At 45.0% G+C, this 18,786-nt stretch overlaps 1 protein-coding gene across 1 annotated transcript in view; it reads right to left on the bottom strand.

The window, feature by feature from the left end:
* Positions 1–18,786, bottom strand: part of LOC147701381 (uncharacterized) — a 104,923-nt gene that overhangs the window by 82,347 nt on the left and 3,790 nt on the right. The gene's annotated exons all lie outside the window — the stretch shown is intronic.

Raw genomic sequence — 18,786 nt, 5'->3', positions numbered from 1 at the left:
CCCCGATACCAAACTTAGGTGCACCTCTCTGGTTCAGGAAGTATCTCAAAGGCTACCTTATAACATCAACCGCCATTTGCCGCCACGTTCTCGACGACCCATCCCACACCTTGCCCCAGCCCCATGGTTTACGGACGATCTGAAGATAATGAAGTCCGAATGTAAACACCTGGAGCGATCCTGGCGAAAAGCCTACGCTCCTAATGACAAACTGATCTATCGATCAGCACTCAGGAGATACCATCAATTCTGCAGGAAGGTGAAAGCCTTTTTTGTCGCAGAGTCTATTGAAAGGGCTAATATTCGGCCGAAAGCTCTCTTCTCTATGGTCAAGAAGTTAGCAGGCTCTAACACCTCTCCCACCCCACCTGCGCTAGGGAAAGTGGAATGCAATGAAGACTTTTTTTATATCAAAAGTCGAAACTATCTACAACCCCCTTTCTCTGTCCTCCCCAAGTCCCCTCTTGACTCCTCTACTCTGGACATATTAGATCCCCCACTTCCGGAAACGCAGATCTCGGAGTGGCCATTATTCGATTCAAATTCGTTTTTCGCCTTTTGGCGAAAGTAAATTCAGGCTCCCCTTTGGATCCAATCCCATGGACATCCTTCGCTAGCTATCTCCTGATGTTCTTTCAGTTATTCAAGAGCTTTTGAACACCTCACTGTGTGAATCCATTGTCCCGGACGAATGGAAAAGAGCTTTGGTGGTTCCGCTTTTTAAAAAAAAACTGGCGCAGATCCCATGACGCTTGCCAACTTCCAACCGATCTCCCTGCTGCCCATGTTCTCAAAGATCTTGGAGAGGCATAATAAAACACACCTCACTTCTCATGTGGAGACTACAGGATTTCTACACCCGTCCCAATCAGGGTTCCTCTCCCACTTCTCCACTGAAACTACCCTCTTGGGGGTCACTGAGAACCTACGCACTCGCCTGGATCATGGTGAGACCTCAGCGCTTATTCTTTTAGACTTAAGCGCCGCATTCGACGCGGTCTCACACTCCATTCTTTTGAGAGCGTTAAAAGTGGCCGGGGTGACTGGCTCTGCTCTTGCCTGGCTGGACTCTTTTCTAAGCCACCGGACATTTCAGGTTGTTTCTTCTGGTTTATCCTCCTCTATTTGTTCACCTACTATGCAGACAAATGGAACGCAAATGGAGGAAATCCTTTGACCACTCCGCCCATATGACCTATGTTAATCAAAGAAAAGCGTATCTTGCCAATATTAAATTGGCTAAAAGAGATTACTATATTAAGGCAATTAATGAGGCTCAGCAAAAGCAGAAAAGGGTCTTCTCTATAGTTAAATCTTTTACGCACCCTAAAGTTCTCCAGCCGTTAATTCCTCCATCGGAAGCATTCTGCAATCAAATTGCGGATTTCTTTGAGGAGAAGATCGTGCTCATTCAGAAGGATTTTCCTAACCCTTCTTCTCCTCCTCCCTTCAGTTATGCAGAGAGGGGGGGACAATGTCACTCATATTTTGAGTGCTTTTCAACCGTCCTCCCTTATTCAAACTAGGGAACTCATCTTGGCCTGTAAGTCAGGTGCACCTTCTGATTCGTGCCCTCCTCAGATCCTCCATCAGTTAATCTATACAGTTAACCCTTCTATTAATGCTATTGTCAATGCATCATTAAACTCAGGAGTGGTACCACTGGATTGGAAAAAAGCAATTGTCAAACCATTAATGAAGAATGGCAATAAACCCACCACTGATTTGTCTAATCTGCGCCCAATATCACTTCTCCCAGTTTTAGGGAAATTAACAGAGCTGATAGTTTATCAGGAACTAAAGGACTTTGTAGACACTGACAAGATCTTACACCCTCAACAGTCAGGCTTCCGACCTAGACATTCTACTGAAACTGCGCTCATTGAGCTTCCGGATTCTATCAAATCCTGCAGGACGATGGGAGAAAGGTTGTCTTGATATTCCTGGACCTCACGGCAGACTTTGATACTATCACTCATGAAATCCTGATTGGTAGACTGATAGGTATAGGTATAACAGAAGTTGCTCTAGCCTGGATAGTTTCCTTTCTGTCTAATAGAACTCAGACGGTCTCTTTGGGCCCTTTTCTTTCAAACGAAAAAAGGGTCTCATCTGGGGTCCCACAGGGGTCTATTTTGAGCCCGTTACTATTTAATGTTTACATGGTCCCTCTTCTTGCACTGATAGAGTCATGCGGCATATTAGTAACATCATATGCCGATGACACCCAACTCGTGGTCTCTTTAGATAAAAATTCCACCAATGCGGAACAAAATGTTAAGATCTGGTTGACGAATGTATTCCGCTGGATGGCAAATAATCATTCAAGATGTAACACCAACAAAACTGAGATCTTACCTCTGGCCACAGAGGTTTTCTTCTGTCCAAAGGACTGGTGGCCGGAAGAGTCACCCGTTCCACCTCACTCAGTTGTAACTGCAAGAAATTTAGGAGTCCTATTTGACTCCTCTCTTTCATTTGATCAACATGTTAGAAATACTGCAGGAAGCTGTTTTAGTCTCATTAAATCCCTTAGGAAGTTCTTTGACTTCCTGCCTACAGACTCAAGAAAGTTGGTGGCAGTAGCCTTGATATTATCACGACTAGATTATTGTAACGGGCTAATGGCTGGAGTTAAAAAAGCTACATTAAAAAAATTACAGAGCGTGCAACATGCGGCAGCAAGGCTAGTCCTTAAATCATCTATAAGATCTTCTGCCTCTGCTGCTCTCCAGACCCTTCATTGGTTACCCCTACATAAAAGGATTCTGTTTAAGAACTTACTTACCGCTTTTAGATCCCTTAATAAGACAGGCCTGAGATAGCTCGCGAAACGTTTCACCCGCTATGATCCCCGGAGATGTCTGAGGTCGTCTGGTGGTAATTTAATTAACATTCCAAGATTTAAGCTCAAAACCAAAGGAGGCAAGACCCTCACAGTCTTGGCCTCAAAGCCTGGAATACTATGCCCCTCACTGTGTTCACTTGTGTAGTTAGGATTGTTTTTAAGTAGAATTTTGCCATAATTGACCACTCTTGGGTGGCTTGTATGCATTGATTTTAACCATGTTTTAGATTGTAACCCGTTCGGGAGGAAATAAATTTTATGTTTGGAATTCAAACAATTTTTGTTTAATCACTGTTATTAGTTTATATTCACTTTGTCCACTTGTCTACTTGATATTGCCCTGCTATAGTTACCATTTGAGTAACTTCCTTGCATAAATTCCTTAAGTATTTAATCCTCTTTGTCTATAGATGAGGATATTTTGATTAAGAACCACTAAGACAGGGCCTCTACTCATTCTCTAGTGTTTAGTTCCCCCACCTGTCGCAAGCAATAGGGGTACCTCCAATTTTTGAGACATACTATGCCCCTCAACCTCCGACTCCTTGTACAGGAAACTGCCTTCAGGAGGCATTTAAAAACATGGATTTTTAGTCTGTCAGATGGCTTTGTAATGGCTGCCATTTAGATCTTGATATTTGGTTTGTATACTCGCTCAGCGCCAGGATGCTCCTTCCAGAGCGACAGTTAGCGCTTTAGAAATATTCTATAAAAATACAAATACAAATCTGCGTATGGGGTGCCACAGGGGTCCTCTCTGAGCCCAATGCTCTTTAATATCTATGTGAGGCCCCTGGCAACCATCGTGGAAGACGCAGGTCTTTCCCTTTACTCATACGCTGACGACACCCAGATTCTCTTCTCCCTCACCTCGGCGGAAGCAAATAATCCATCTGCTCTCAAACTAGGACTTAGCCGAGTGGCATAGTGGATGCAGGCAAACCTCCTGAAACTGAACGGAGATAATACGGAGGTGGTCATTCTGGGCAAGCTCAAGCACCTTTGGAGCCCCGCTCATTGGCCGTCAGAAATGGGTCCTCCACCCCTTCCAGTGATGCAGGTCCACAACCTTGGCTTCGTTCTGGATGATTCACTCTCCATACCCCACCAAGTGGTTAAGGTGGCAGCCACCTGTTTCTCCATCCTGGGGTGGCTCTGGAAGATCTTATGGATGCTCCCAGTCTCGACGAGGCGTTCGGTGGTCCAGGCTCTGATCACCTCTCGCCTGGACTACGGCAATGTGCTTTACCTAGGAGTCACCCTGGAGATTCAGAGGAGACTTCAGCTTGTCCAGAACTCGGCAGCCCGCCTCCTTTGTAAGGTTCCGTGGAAATGTTCTATCTCCCTCTTTCTCAAGGACCTTCACTGGCTCCATATCGAAAATCGAGTCAAATTTAAAGCTCTTTGCTTTATGCACAAGATCAAACAAGGGTCAGCTCCAACCTATTTACAGTCTCTTGTTCAACAATACTCCCCATCTTGTCTTCTCAGATCCTCATCCCAAGGTACCTTCCTGATTCCGCGTTTCAAATTGACGAGAATGGGTGGACGCTCCTTCTCTTGCATTGACCCCAGACTGTGGAACTCTCTCCCGGTGACATTGAAACCCAAACCATCTTTGTTGAAATTCCGCAGAGACCTTAAAACCTGGCTTTTCCCTCAATAATAACTGTGATTTGTAAGCACTTTTCTAATGGCGCCGGGAGACCCCTTGTGGGTAGCTGCGCGCTTATAAATTCAACTACAAATACAAATACAAATTGAATATGAAAGACAGATTTTTAGTAGCCCTGCAAGACCCCACGCAATACATAGTTTCAGGGGCGAAACAAAGGCCCCTGCAGACCCCAGGCTTACACATACTAGAGGTGTCCCCCCTCATCCCATACAGAGGGGCCCCTTTGGCACATCTTGCAGGGAGCCCTCACGTTTTGTTAGGGCACTGGCAGATGGCTGGGGACTGAGTATTTTAAAGTCGTCCTACCACCAAGACTCTACAGCCCTCACGAGGCTTGGTTTAAACATTACCTCTGCACGCCCACCTCGTCACTTAATGAGAAATTCAATTTCATGGCAGAACATGAACATGTTGCCTCTAATAAGGTAGACTCCCTCGTTACCTCAGAGTAATGAAAATGCGAGCTTAGCAGTGACCATTTAACTGCGTCAGTTTGCATGACTAGCACTTGGGTGTTTTCTACTTTCTCTGCACAAGCACCAATTTGCTCCAGTGTTTCTTAGACATTGTAATGTCACCCTCCAAGTAAATTGTTCACCCTCTTTGCAGACGTGCAAGCCCTTTGTTTCGTAAGTGCTGAATGTGCGCAAGGATAAAGACAAAGAAAGTGCCAGTCCCAAGAATGCTTCCATCTGAGCAGCTATCTGGGCAGAAACTGTCCCAAAGGCGGCGCTGTCTGAAGAAATCCCAGGCTATAAATCCTATTAGGGGCTACTTCCCTTCCACCAAACCCAGTTGCTCCGAGCCTCGGCTCCGCGTGGAAAGTCAAACCTCCGCCAACAATCCAAACTCTTTCTTCCACCTGGCCGGAGAGCGTCTGTGGAGGCATGCATGCAGACATGAGCACTCGGAGAGATGTGACTGTGAGTGCAGGGGGAGAAGTGTGACTGCGAGTGCAGATTAAGATATGTGGTGCTGCGATGTACGGTGAGAGCTGCAGTTGTGACTCCAGCGTGAGAGGTGAGCCCGTCTTAGGGTAGGGTGAATGATGTACCTGTCTGAGCGCCGAGTGAAGTTTGACTTTGAGCGCATGTGAGTGCAGAGTGACAGCTGAGCCGTGTGAATGCAGTGTGGAAGGGGGGCCTCGTGAATGCACTTCAGACCTTGTGAATGCAGGGTGTGCCTTTGTGAGTGCCTGTTGAGACGTGAGCTGAAGTTCTTGCAGGGTGAGTGGTATGCATATGTGAGAGAGGAGTCTGTGCGGATTAAGGGAGAGAGGCGTACCTATGCTAGTGCAAGGTGAAAGGAGAGTATGTGGCAGTGCATGGTGAGAGGTGATCCTATGTGAGAGCATGGTGAGATCTGAGCTTTTGTAAATGCATGGGCACCAAGGAGAATGTAAGTGGATATTTGAGCCCTTGTAAATGCATGATGAGAGATAAACCTTGGTGAATACACAGGGGAGGATGTGCCCATGTCAGTGCACAAGGAGGGGCGTGCCTCTGTGAGTGAGTAGCGGTCTACCCATGTGAGTGCAGGGTGAGATTGGTGCCTATGTGAGCAGAGAGTGAGTGATATTGGTGTGTGTGTGTGCAGGGTGAGTGATGTGCCTGTATGAGTACTGCGTGAGTGGTGTGCCCATGTGAGTGCAAAGTGGGAGGTGTGCTTGCTTAAGTAGAGGGTTAGTCATGTGAGTTCAGAGAGAGTGTGTGACTGTGTGAATGCAGGGTGAGAGGCACATCTGTCTGAATGCATGTGAAGAGAGGGGGGCTGGGTGAATGCAGAGTGAGAGACATGCCTGTGTGTAACAGAGTAGCCAGAAAATAAGAATATCCTACCACTTCAAACCAAAGCTCTGATGGCACCAAGCAAGCGCAGCAAGTGAGTCCAAAACCCCCTAGAAGTGCTCCTCTGTCTCTCCCAACCAAGCATCTATTCATTCATCCTTTCACTCTCCCATCCACCTTCTGCTAGCAATCATTTCACCTTTATATTCTGTCATCCATTCAATATTTCATCCAACTTTCAATCTTTGACCATTCCTTCCATTGGCCATTTTATCCATCCATCCTCTAAGATTTTCATGTACTCTACCATCCTTTCACCCTTCATCAGATTTCCATTTACTCTGTCATCCTTTCATCCATCCATGTATCTATCCTCTCACATAACATATGTATTTGTACAGCAAACCTATCTTGGCGTTGAATAACAGATGTTTATTGTTACCCAACTGAATGGTATACATTTTATCGACCCCAGAAGGATGAAAGGCTGAATGGACCCACTGGGATTTGAATCTGTGACAATGAGGTCAAACACAAGCCCCTACAGTTGAATCATTAGTCCACTGAGCCACAAGACCCACTCATTCACCTATCATCTCACTGGTGACATAACAATAGCCCCAGCACACCCAGCGGTGCGGGGGGCCAAAGCTCCAGAGGGCCCCCTCCAGCACTGTGCAGTAGTGGCTGGCCGCTCCCCGAGAGCTCCTGAATGGGTCCAGAGCATGGGGGGCCCCCTCCATGTACTTTGCAGGGGGGGCCCCTCAAGTTTCGTTACACCACTGATAGTCGCTCTGATTTCTAAATTGTTATGTTATGTTATGTTAAAAGAACTTTTTACCACGCACGGACACCAATTGGTTTCATGGCGCTCAGAGACAAGTGGAGAGAAGGAGCAGGTGTAAGTGAGGAGACTAATCAAAAGCTAGCTGGAACAGATAGGTTTTCAGGTTTTTACGAAAACTAATATAGTCAGGAGTAAGCCGGATTGAGAGAGGGAGAGAGTTCCAGGTAGAAGGGGCAAGAAAGGAGAAACAGGCACCACCATGTTTCTTACGTTTGTACCTGGGGGTAATTAGAAGATCGTGAGCAGAAGACCTGAGATGCCTTGAGGGAATGTGACGGTTGAGGCAAAGAGAAATAAAGACAGGGGCAAGAGTAGAAAGAGATTTGAAAACGGTGCAGCCAATTTTAAAAATACAGCGGGACGTAACCGGGAGCCAATGCAGTCTTTTCAACAGGGGCATGACGTGTTGATGCTTAGGCTGTTGAAAAACCAATCTGGCCGCCTGGTTTTGTACCAGCTGGAGCCGATGAAGGTGGTACGCAGGGATCCCCACATATAAGCAGTTCGCATAGTCAATGCGTGAAGTGACAAGGGCCATAATAACAAGTGTGAGAGCCTCTGAGCAAAAAAACCTTCGGATTTTACCAATTCTGCGAAGATGATAAAAGCAGGCTGAGGTGACAGAATTGATTTGAGGCCAGAAGTTAGGACTCCAAGGATTTAAGGGCCCTCCAGTCAAGACCAACTCTGTCTTGCTGGGGTTGAGCTTCAGCTGGCTGAAGTTCATCCACTCATAGATGGTAAGCATGATCGATTGAAAATTAGAGCAAGAGAGAGGAGAGGAATCGATGGGAAATATTAGTTGCAGGTCATCTGCATAATTGAAAATGGTAACAGGAGAGTGACGGAGAGAGGCTAGGAGGGGTAGCATTGCAAAGAATACCAGGTACCTACCATAGAATGGGACAGTTTGGTGAAAAACCTCCAACATGAGGCGCTTCTGAGGGCCTGAAAACAACCCTAGCAGACGATGCGAGAATTGAACTCAAATCTGTGGATCACGGAAAGCTTAGGTGATATGGAAGCTTAGGAACCATGATTAATTAAGCCCCGGAATAGTGGTTGATTGAACACTATGATATCGTTGTCAGTGCTGTGTGCTTGAGTTATGTCAATCAATATAGAGTTCTGCATTAGAAGAAGGGGTACGGAACTGCTGCACTATTTGCACTACAGTGGTTGGTAACATGATGGAGGTATCTTCCGGAACGTTTCGAAAAATGTGGGGACTGTACTTGACGATTAGTAGATATGCGGAATAATAGTCAGTTCAGGCTGCTCTAGGGAAGTCCACGTACGCTGGATCTCTATGTTGGCTCTATCTATGTCATAAATACCCTGCCATATATCAACACCAGATTCACCATTAAAATGAAACGATGGAAAAAGTTCCTTTGTTTAGGGTATCTTGAAGTTCGTACTGCAGGAGTTTTGGTATCTTTCTTATGATAACAATATGTTTATCCTAAGTGTTCTGGTCAAGGCAATTATTCCCTTCACTGGACCTATAGGTTTTATTTGTACACAGGTACCTTATATATTGGTTCTGGGACATTTGGAATCAGTGTCTGATAGCATTATGACCTATCTGTCTTGTCCAGGGTTTTCCCATTTTCCTTTGCCTGTGCAGACTTTATTACTTTTATTGGATTAAAACCTCTATTTCATGTCATTCTGCACCCTTTTGCCGTTCAGATTTGGTGATTATCTTATCATTGGAGCCTGCAAGGACCTGGGGCTGTTGGTGTGTTAGAGGTCAAGGTAGTGCGTAATATTTCTTCTGGCCCGTAAGAACAGATCTTAAAAGTACATTTTGGAATTACAAATGAAACCTTTTGGAGGCATAGTATGTCCTGTGAGTGCCTCATACACATACTAATACTCAAGGAGTCTGTTGTACTTATTTGGCACAATGACAAGAGTGTAATCTCAAGGTCCGCAAACATAGATTGGTACAAGCAGGTGGAAAACCCTGTGTATAAGGCAAGAGGATGCCCAGAGAAATGTGAAAAATATGGGACTCATGGCAGGAGTCTTACGATTTCCACTGAGAGTCTCAAAGGAATGGGGGTGGGAAGTTGTAGGCCTTAAGGATTTAGGGGCTCATTTAGGAGACCTTGCGTCAATTTTGTGGCGCCGGTGCGTCACTTTTTGTGATATTATACATTATTCAGGTACAATGTATGCAGGGTGGGCGTTCTGACGCAGGTAAGCCTCATAGAAGTGATGCAGTGAAATCTATGAGAATTCACTGCTCCACTTGTGGGACGCAAATGCGTCAATATCTTACGCCTGCCTCACAACAGGCGTACGACTGACGCAGGCCCTTTCACATGGGGATGGCCCCATGTGAAAGGACACATTGCTGGAGTTGCGTCACTTTTGTGACTCACTCCAGAAATGTGTCACTTTTGCGCCTACAGATTAATCAGAAATTGTGACGTATCTGTAACTCCTTGCGACATGATGTGTCATATAGTAAATATGACGCATCCATCATGTCGCAAGCAGGGCGCATTGAGAAGTGACGCATCGCTGCTTTCACTTTTCATAAATGAGACTTTTAGGATTTAGGTATGGAAGCCTGTCATCGGAGTGGGCGGGGCGGGGAGTAGGAGTAGTGAAAGGGACGTTGTTCATGTATAATGAAACAAAAATAAGGGTTCCCTTCTCATGTACTATAAAAAAAGAGACTTAAATCTCTAGGGGGTTCAAACCAAGGACAAAGGGTGAGCCATACGTTGTATCTAAGGTTGCATAGAGATTGACAAATTTACAATTAATTAGTCAAGTCAAGTCAAGTCAAGATATTTATATAGCGCACTACATACCCAGAGGGTCTCAAGGCGCTTGAAGAAGAGTGGGGAATTACTTGTCGAATATCCACGTTTTAAGTTGCTTTCTGAATGCTAGGTGGTTCTGAGTAAGGCGAAGGTGAGTGGGAAGTGAGTTCCAGGTTTTAGCTGCCAGGTAGGAGAAGGATCTACCTCCCATGGTGGTTTTGTTGATGCGAGGTACAGTGGCAAGGGCTTGGTTGGAGGATCGTAGCTGGCGGGAGGGGGTGTAGAAGGACAATCGTGTGTTGAGGCATTCGGGTCCAATTTCGTAAAGTGCTTTGTGTGCGTGGGTTAGGAGGCGGAAAGTGATCCTCTTATTGACGGGGAGCCAGTGGAGGTTTTTCAGGTGACCAGAGATGTGTTCTTTACGCGGGATGTCTAATATGAGCCTGGCTGAAGCGTTCTGGATGCGTTGGAGTTTTTTCTGGAGTTTAGCGGTGGTACCGGCGTATAGGGTGTTTCCGTAGTCCAGGCGGCTCGTGACCAGAGCGTGGGTGACCGTTTTTCTAGTTTCGGTGGGGATCCAGCTAAATGTTTTTTTGAGCATGCGAAGAATGTTGAAGCAAGATGAAGAAACGGCGTTGACTTGTCTGTTCATCGAGAGTGAGGAATCCAGGATGACGCCCAGGTTCCGTGCGTGGTCCGTCGGGATGGGTGCTTTTCCAAGGGTCTCGGGCCACCAAGAGTCATCCCAGGCGGAGGGGGAGGTGCCTAGGATGAGGACTTCTGTTTTGTCTGAGTTCAGTTTCAGACGGCTGTGCTTTCTCCATTCGGCTACTTCTTTCATTCCTTCATGCAGGTTGGTTTTGGCAGTGTTAGGGTCTCTGGTGAGTGATAGGATCAGTTGAGTGTCATCGGCGTAGGAGATGATGTTGAGGTTGTGTTGGCGTGCGATGACCGCAAGGGGGCTCATGTATACGTTGAAGAGGGTGGGGCTGAGTGAAGATCCTTGTGGTACGCCGCAGATGACTTCAGTGGCCTCTGACTTGAATGGTGGAAGGCGGACTCTCTGGGTTCTTACGGTGAGGAACGAGGTGATCCATTCCAGTGCTTTTCCTTGGATTCCGACATTTCTGAGGCGCTGTAAAAGGGTGCTATGACAGACTGTGTCGAAGGCTGCGGAGAGGTCGAGGAGGATGAGGGCGACTGTGTCTCCATTGTCCAGTAGAGTTCGAATGTCGTCTGTTGCTGCGATGAGGGCGGTTTCAGTGCTGTGTTTGGCTTGAAAGCCGGACTGTGAGGAGTCGAGGGATTTGTTGGTTTCGAGGAAGGCGGCGAGCTGGTTGTTGACCGCTTTCTCGATGACTTTGGCCGGGAATGGAAGGAGCGAGATAGGGCGGTAATTTTTGAGTTCGGTGGGGTCAGCTGTGGGTTTCTTCAGGAGGGCGCTGAGTTCGGCATGTTTCCAACTTTCCGGGAAGGTTGCGGAGTTGAGGGAGCAGTTGATGACGTCTCGGAGGTGCGGTGCTATAATGGAGTCTGCTTTGTTAAAGATGTGGTGAGGGCATGGGTCTGTGGGGGATCCTGAGTGGATAGAGTTCATCAGACGGATGGTGTCCTCAGTGGAGATTGGGTTCCAGTCATTGAGGATGTTCAAGGGGGGTGGGGGTCCTGCAGAGGGTTGGGTGGGTTGGTCTTCGGGTCGGTTGTCGAAGCTATTGTGGATGTCAGCAATTTTCCTCTGTTTCTATCATCTTAAAAACCAATACATCAAATTGATGAGACTGTACACACCAAATAGGATTTTGCTGCAAAAATATTTTTATTATCTGTTCATACCAATTTTGAGTTTAAAAATTATCACATTTATTCATAAAATACATTAAAAATTCTTTATACAACAGAATATAACAAAAATTATGTCGACGCGGCGTTTCGGTGATTTGAATCGTCACCTTCTTCAGGACAATATTTGATTTAAAATCACTCTAAATTTAAAAACAAAAAATATACAATTACTTCATTTCAAAATGTCACGGTGGTTGTTTACAGAACAGAACTCAACAATAGTATTCTTATTGCATTTCAGTCTCCCCATTTTTATCTGTATTTGACATCATATTATCAAATATGTACATCCTCATCGTTTATTCGATTTTCAACACTTTTTATACATTTAATCAAGCTAAAATAGTAAAAAAAGTAAACAAAGAGACCATTTCTAAATTTAACAAGTTTTTTTATGACAGGCCTATACCATATTTGTTAGTCTCCCAACCTCATTATGGTCAAACCCGTCTTTGGCATCCCCCGAAGCATTATTGTGACTGGTGGGGGTTGAGTTATTTATTTTACACCTCCCTCTCGTGTTTTGCTCTTCGCTTGGTGATTGATCTTATTGGGTTTTCATGTTATTACACCCCTTTTGGCGGATTATTCTACCGTTTAGCTACAGAATATACTTTGCACCATACATACCTAAATGAGCTGTAGGTGAGTCGCTTTAATCAATGAGCGATTCTCAACTGGTACGATATTATCGTGATTTCTATAAGTTACAACAAAGGGCGTCATCAGTTCATCTCGCACTATATATTCACATCTCCTTATCATCTATATTTGTCATGATTTACCTTTTTCTGCGGATGTTCCTCTTAGTAGGAATGGGTTTAAGTAATTTCCGTCCACTACCGAGCCCTCTGGGTCAGATGTAAATATTCCTATGGGGAAAGTGCAGTCATTTAATTGCGTCTGATGGAATAGTACCAGCTTTTATTGCATTTTTATTATTTCTGCACTTGGCTTCTTTCCTTTAATCTATGCCATTCTTTAAAGTTCACATCTAAAAGGGATTGTTACACACTCTTCAATGAGATTGCCTCATGTGTACGTATTTTCGTACTGGCACCCACATTGTTTTGCTGTAACTTAATCGTGTGTTTAAATATGGTTATGACTACCCCTTCATCCTTTAAAAAATTGCTGGTTGGTTTCTTATTACTATATCACTTGTATTGTTTACCTAGTTTTTGCTAATATTCAAAGCTATTAAATACCTGGATTTCATTTTAAATGAATCCTGAGAAGGACGGTCGTTCCTTTCTTTGCCCATTATGATTTAGGGTTTTTGCTCCTGTTAGATGGAAAAGACTTCATTATAATTACTGTTTCTTTACGTTCTCTATTTTGCATCTTATCTTATTCTATAGCGATCTTACCTTACACAATGTCTTTTGGGTGCACGCTCTTTATTATTTAGCGGCGGTTTTCATTAAGGACAGTGATTCTTATTGAGTCTAAAAAAAGGGGGAAGGATACATATTACCAACTCAATACCGCTATTAAGCAGTAATTCGAGTAGTTAGGGTCTCGAAAATTCAGGTTTGGCTGGAGTCTAGTTCTTACTTACTTTTAGGATGTCTTCTTAGCGTCATACGGGCGTCTCCATGGACCGTCCTTCCGGGCTGTAGTGGCCATGCTTCACTCTGTTAGGGCTTTTATCTACCTCTTAATTACTCAATTGATGTTTTAATGGTTTCCACCTGTAGTTTAAGCGTCACGTCGCTCTCTTGCCTCCGAAAACGTGGCGGCCATCTTAACATAACTAAACTGGGATTTACATCCTATTTGACACTGATCGTATTTGTGATCTAGAACTAATCTGCGTCATTTATGTTGATATTTAGTACAAAACCTGGACACTTAAAGTCACATGTTTTTCGGATGTGTTCCAGCGGCCATCTCGTTCAGGGCGGAAGATTAGTTTTTGTCGCATTATAGTGGCGGCCATCTTATAAGTGCTAGATTTACATTTATTAGCTTTGAGTTTTCTATTTATCGTGCTCATTGCTACCCCCGCCTATTCTTTAATTTGTCTTTTTGGGCCCTGTTTGTACCTAACTGTAAGCGTTATCAATTGTCTCGAGTTGTTTCGTTCTTTTCACAAAAAAACGATCTCGAGTTCTAACCCTGTTATCTGTCTTTTTTTCGGCGGCCATGTTTGAATAACTCAGCTCGCCGCTTGGTTACCCGTTTCAGTTGATTATATATGCGGGGATATTTATAACTCTAATTAGTTTTGGGCAGTTCCTTACCTTTTGCTGGTTTTCTCCATACACTTCCTTCCTTCTAAATGTGTATTTTTTCCATTCTTTAAAGCTTGTAAAGATAATTTCATCAGTCCTCTATTGGATCTATTTTCTTTCCCTCCCAGATTTTGTTCTATAGTTAGTTAGGACAATGGTTTAACCTAATGGGGCATATTATGTGCTGGAATCCTATTTGACTATTATACTGTCATTCAAAATAAATCTTTACTTCTCGGGGGCTTAGAGTATTCTATCCCACTCTTCTCTGCTATTCAGTCCACTTCTGAATGTATTGAATTTGGACATATAATATTGCTCTCTCTTTTTCCGTTTTGCTTCCAAATCACCTCCTCTATTGTTTAGTTTTACAACTTCAATGATACACCATTTTAAGTCCTCAACATTATGTTTTAATGAATCCCAATGTTCGGCTAAAGGAGCATTGGCGCGTTTGGTACGAATTGCAGATTTATGCTCGTTGGGCCTTTGGAAGCCGCTCAGTTAACTACTACTGAGAATGAGGACTTGTATGGTATGCCTTAGCAGTATTGCTTTTTTTTTTTTACAATTTTTTTTACTACTTATTCAGCTAATGAAATCTTTAATAAAAATAATATTTTAAAGAGTATTCTCTCAGCTTCATGGAACAATTGAGGGATCATTTACAACAGTTGTATGTATATGGAGACGTTTATTGAACCAGTAATAGATTCCTCAGAGAGTGACGGTACGGTGGTTTCACAACAACAAAAACAGCAAGATCTATCTCTTCACTGATCTTAGAACCATAAGTAAGAACTTTCTCATGGATTGCCATCGTCTACAAAAAATACTGGAAACATAAGGCCAAACTGATCCAGGTACACTATTTGACTTCTTGATTTAAGATCAGTGTAGCACCAGATTGATCAAGTCGAGGAGTCCAGATCCCTCACCATGCTTATTGTGCCATTTGGGCATACCTTCATCATAGATGCCACTGGGTTTACCTTCTGCATTATCCATGTTTATAAAGTCAATGTTTTACATTTTTAAAGGTTTATGAAACGTGCAAATGTTCCAAGATGACCTTTTGAAGTATGCACGGTAAGTAGAAACACAATTGCATTATAGAGCAGGATCTAACCACCCGGAAATAAAGTGTTATAACAGTACAAATTAATGTGTGATTTCTTCATAAACATAGCAGAGTATATTGGCCTTCTTTGGACTCCATAGGGCATTAAACTAAACGGTAAAATTATAAAGTCCATTCCTTTGCACCCTTCTACAAAAATACTAAGAATGTTTTTTCTTCTTTCTTTTTGTGAGTAACTACTTATATATTATAAACGGCTTTGCCTTATGCCAGAATCTCTAAAAAATGTAAAGGTATGTGAAGGTGTAACGTTTGATTTGAGTAATGTGAAGAATTATTCTTTTAAAAAGACCTCAGCGTCGAGATTTACTCTACTTGCATTGCAGCATGATAGGAGAGATTTTTTGTAGACATAGTATATCCATTGGGGATGGAACGGTTATGTGCCAAATGCCAAAAGATCATACCGTTGTCTCAGAGAATAGGTTATTAACTTTGGAGAGGCATAGACCTACTAACTCAATGAAAACAAAAACAATCTGATCAACACAGTTCTGAGAGACTCTCTGCTAAACCATTGGTAGCTGGGCACACGCAGCTAGTCATTTCTTAGGGAAATGTGCGTTAATCCAATCAATTCCAACCAACATTGAAAGTATAGACTACATCACAATGCATTCTTTAACTAATTTTGAATAATCAAGAAATATATAAATGAGCAAATGAGGGAAAAACAGGACCACTAACGAAGCTGTTATATGATGTGTAAAATAAAATCAATTAGCAAAAAGACACCAAGGGGCATATTATCAATAACGGTGTTAAAAATGATCACCGGGGGGGAGGAGCCAAGATGGCGATGTGCACGGACGTGTAGTCTCTCGGCTCCCCGATCCTTTGTCCTTCTCGACGGAATCCTGTCCTGTCTCCTATCATGAAACGCTAGCGAGAGGACGGGAAAAGTGAGCTGAGCGGGATGGTGCTCTCCCGAGGTCCCTGCCTGCCTGAAAATCCGCCGGATTGCCGAGTAATCTGCGGCGTCCGTCTTTGCCCCTGCTCCTGTGTCCCGAGTCGGGAAGCGGATATGGCGGCTGCCGGAACAACGAGGAGCTGTGCCTGCGGACTGACCCTGGCGCCTTGACGGGCACTACCATCTGCTGCTGCCCACGCCTGCCCTTCACTTGCTCACTGAGAGCCTGCCGACCGGGAGTTCTTCACGGGTGACTCCGCACCGGGACCCTCAAGTAAGACAAGCTGCGCCACCTCCATGATGGCGGACACTTGAACACTGCGAGTCCCCCACAAGCCTGCTCCCGATCCGCGGATATCATCACGGGGCTTTTGTTGCGCGCTGTCCACCGCTTGCAAGCCCTGCCCTGGCATAGCGACCTGTGTCCTCGCTGTTTTGGTGATACCTGTGCCTCTGCGCCCCTGTGTTTCCCCTGCTGGAGCCGACGCAATGGTGGGTCTGACCGCGCTTAATGCCAATCCTGCCTCGAATTATGACTGTACTCTGCTGCAGCGCCCCGGGTGCTATCCTGCCATGAGTGCCGCGTTGGTGACCGGTGCGAAGATGGAACCCCCGGCCGCTCTGACCTGTGGCTCTATCCTTGACGCTATTCGTGACCTGCGAGCAGAAGCGCGTGTGGGCTTTCTTTTGCTGTGCGATACACTTGAGGCTGCTACACCCTCGGCGGATTACGCACCACCGGTCTGTCTCCCTCGTTATGCTGCTATGTCTATCCTGACTCCAGACCGGGCTACAATGTTGCCGCGAGCGCCCATTAACTTTGCCAGCGCTACACTGTTACCGCCTTCGCCGGAGCCCATGGTTTTTGCCGAGACTTTGCCGCCTCGGGGACTGCCGCCAAGTGCCCCTCAACCGCCTAATCTCCTTGCCCATGTTTTTTTGACTCAGCTTGTGACTTTCCTTCTTTTCTCACTTTGGGAGAACCAGCTGGCGTTGCTTCGTGGGGTCAATGGCACTGATCGAGGACGGACCCGTCCATTTTGTATTGAGACACCATCTATCTGCTGGGAGCGGCCATCTTGTCTCTTTGTTTTGCCAGTGGGGATCGCTCTGTGTGGACTTTGGCCGAAGGGTCGAGTGCGGACTGGACAGGGTTAGCTGATTTCTCCGTGAGGACTGCGCATTCCTGGCTAGCGCGGGTTTGATTTGGCGCTCCTTCATTTTTGTTCTAGTGTGACTCTCCTTGTTTTATATGATGTTCGCAATGCACTGTATTTCGCTGGCACACATGAAGGGAAATTGGCACCGTCCATTTTGTGACTACGAGTCTCCCCCTTTTTCTACGCTTCCATCTTGTCTCTTTGTTGTGTAGGGGGTTGGCATTCGACGAGGGGTGAGTCCTGGGAAATCTCCGAGATTGGGCCAGTGTTAGGCGGTTTCTTTGCTCTATTGCTTTCCCCCTTCTCCTATGGTTGTGACTTCTTGCGGTGGGTGGATGCATGGGGTCGCCCGAGATCGGGCCAGGGCTGGGTGATTACTTTGGTGATATGGACGCGTTAATGGGCTGGGACTAGGATGGGACTGCCTTTTTCTGATTTATTCGTATATTTTGAAATGTCTCTCCCCACCTGCAGTTTTGATTGCCGCTACTGCTGTGTTGATGACAATTGTGGTTGGGGCTGTTTACGGGGTCGGTGGAGTCCGGGAGACTGCTGCATTTGGCTCCTCCCCCCTCTTCTGAGAGTTTGAGAGTGGGATGGTTTTTCCCGCTCTCCTTATTCTCTTTCCCACTTGGGGGTTCTCTTGGGGCGACAGGCATGCCTATTGGGGGGGGGTGGGCCGTGGCCTTCCGCTGGTATGCAGGGTGGGGGGATGGGATGTGTTTTGTGTTTTCTCTTTGTCTCTATGGCCCTCTTTTCTTTTCTTTTTTCTTCTGTTCTTTTTCTGTTACTTCTCTTTGTTTCCTTTGGGGTCGGGGTTCAGTCTTATCAAGGGGTTTATTGCATCGTAACATTATGTGACATAGCGGTTGGCCCTTGCTCTCTAGGACGGTGAAATAGCTTTCTGATACATGCCTTCCTCTATTGCGCCTCCTTCCGGGGGCTCCTTGCATGATAATGGCTATCCTGGTCTGCTATTAGCTACTACCCTTTTTGTAGACTGATAACTTGTATTCCACAAAATCATAAAATTAAACCTTGTTCTATCCTTATGTTATGGTTTTACGCTTTATACAAAAATACTGTGTTCAGGGATGGCTTCAACGGCGTTCTGTCCTATTGGTTATTTTATATTCTTCTCCTGTATGTCATAGCGGCCGGCCCCTAGGGGTTGTAGGCAGACGCTGTGTACTGTGCTAGTAATAAATAAAGGTTTAAAAAAAAAAAAAAAAAAAAAAAAAATGATCACCGGTTTAGCAGCAGAAAACTGCCGCCAAAGCGGTGATAATGGGCTTGATAATATGCCCTTGAGAATTCCAATAGAAGTCCATGTTCTGGTGTGAACATGGGCACCTATTGGAATTCTCCAGGGCATATTATCAAGCCCATTATCGCCGGCTTAGCAGCACCATCCTTGATAATATGCCCCCAAAAACGTTAAAATCAAATAAGGGGAACTATAGATATGATTTCTGTTAGCAATACCCAGAAAGAAAATCCAAGGCACCAATTGAAAGTCACAGATCTTGGATGATCAGGACCTAGGGATGATT

Source organism: Lissotriton vulgaris, chromosome 7, assembly GCF_964263255.1.
Source record: "Lissotriton vulgaris chromosome 7, aLisVul1.2, whole genome shotgun sequence".
NCBI classification, from domain to species: domain Eukaryota; kingdom Metazoa; phylum Chordata; class Amphibia; order Caudata; family Salamandridae; genus Lissotriton; species Lissotriton vulgaris.
Note: the sequence above shows the minus strand (reverse complement) of the source record. Positions and strands in the feature narration are given on the sequence as shown.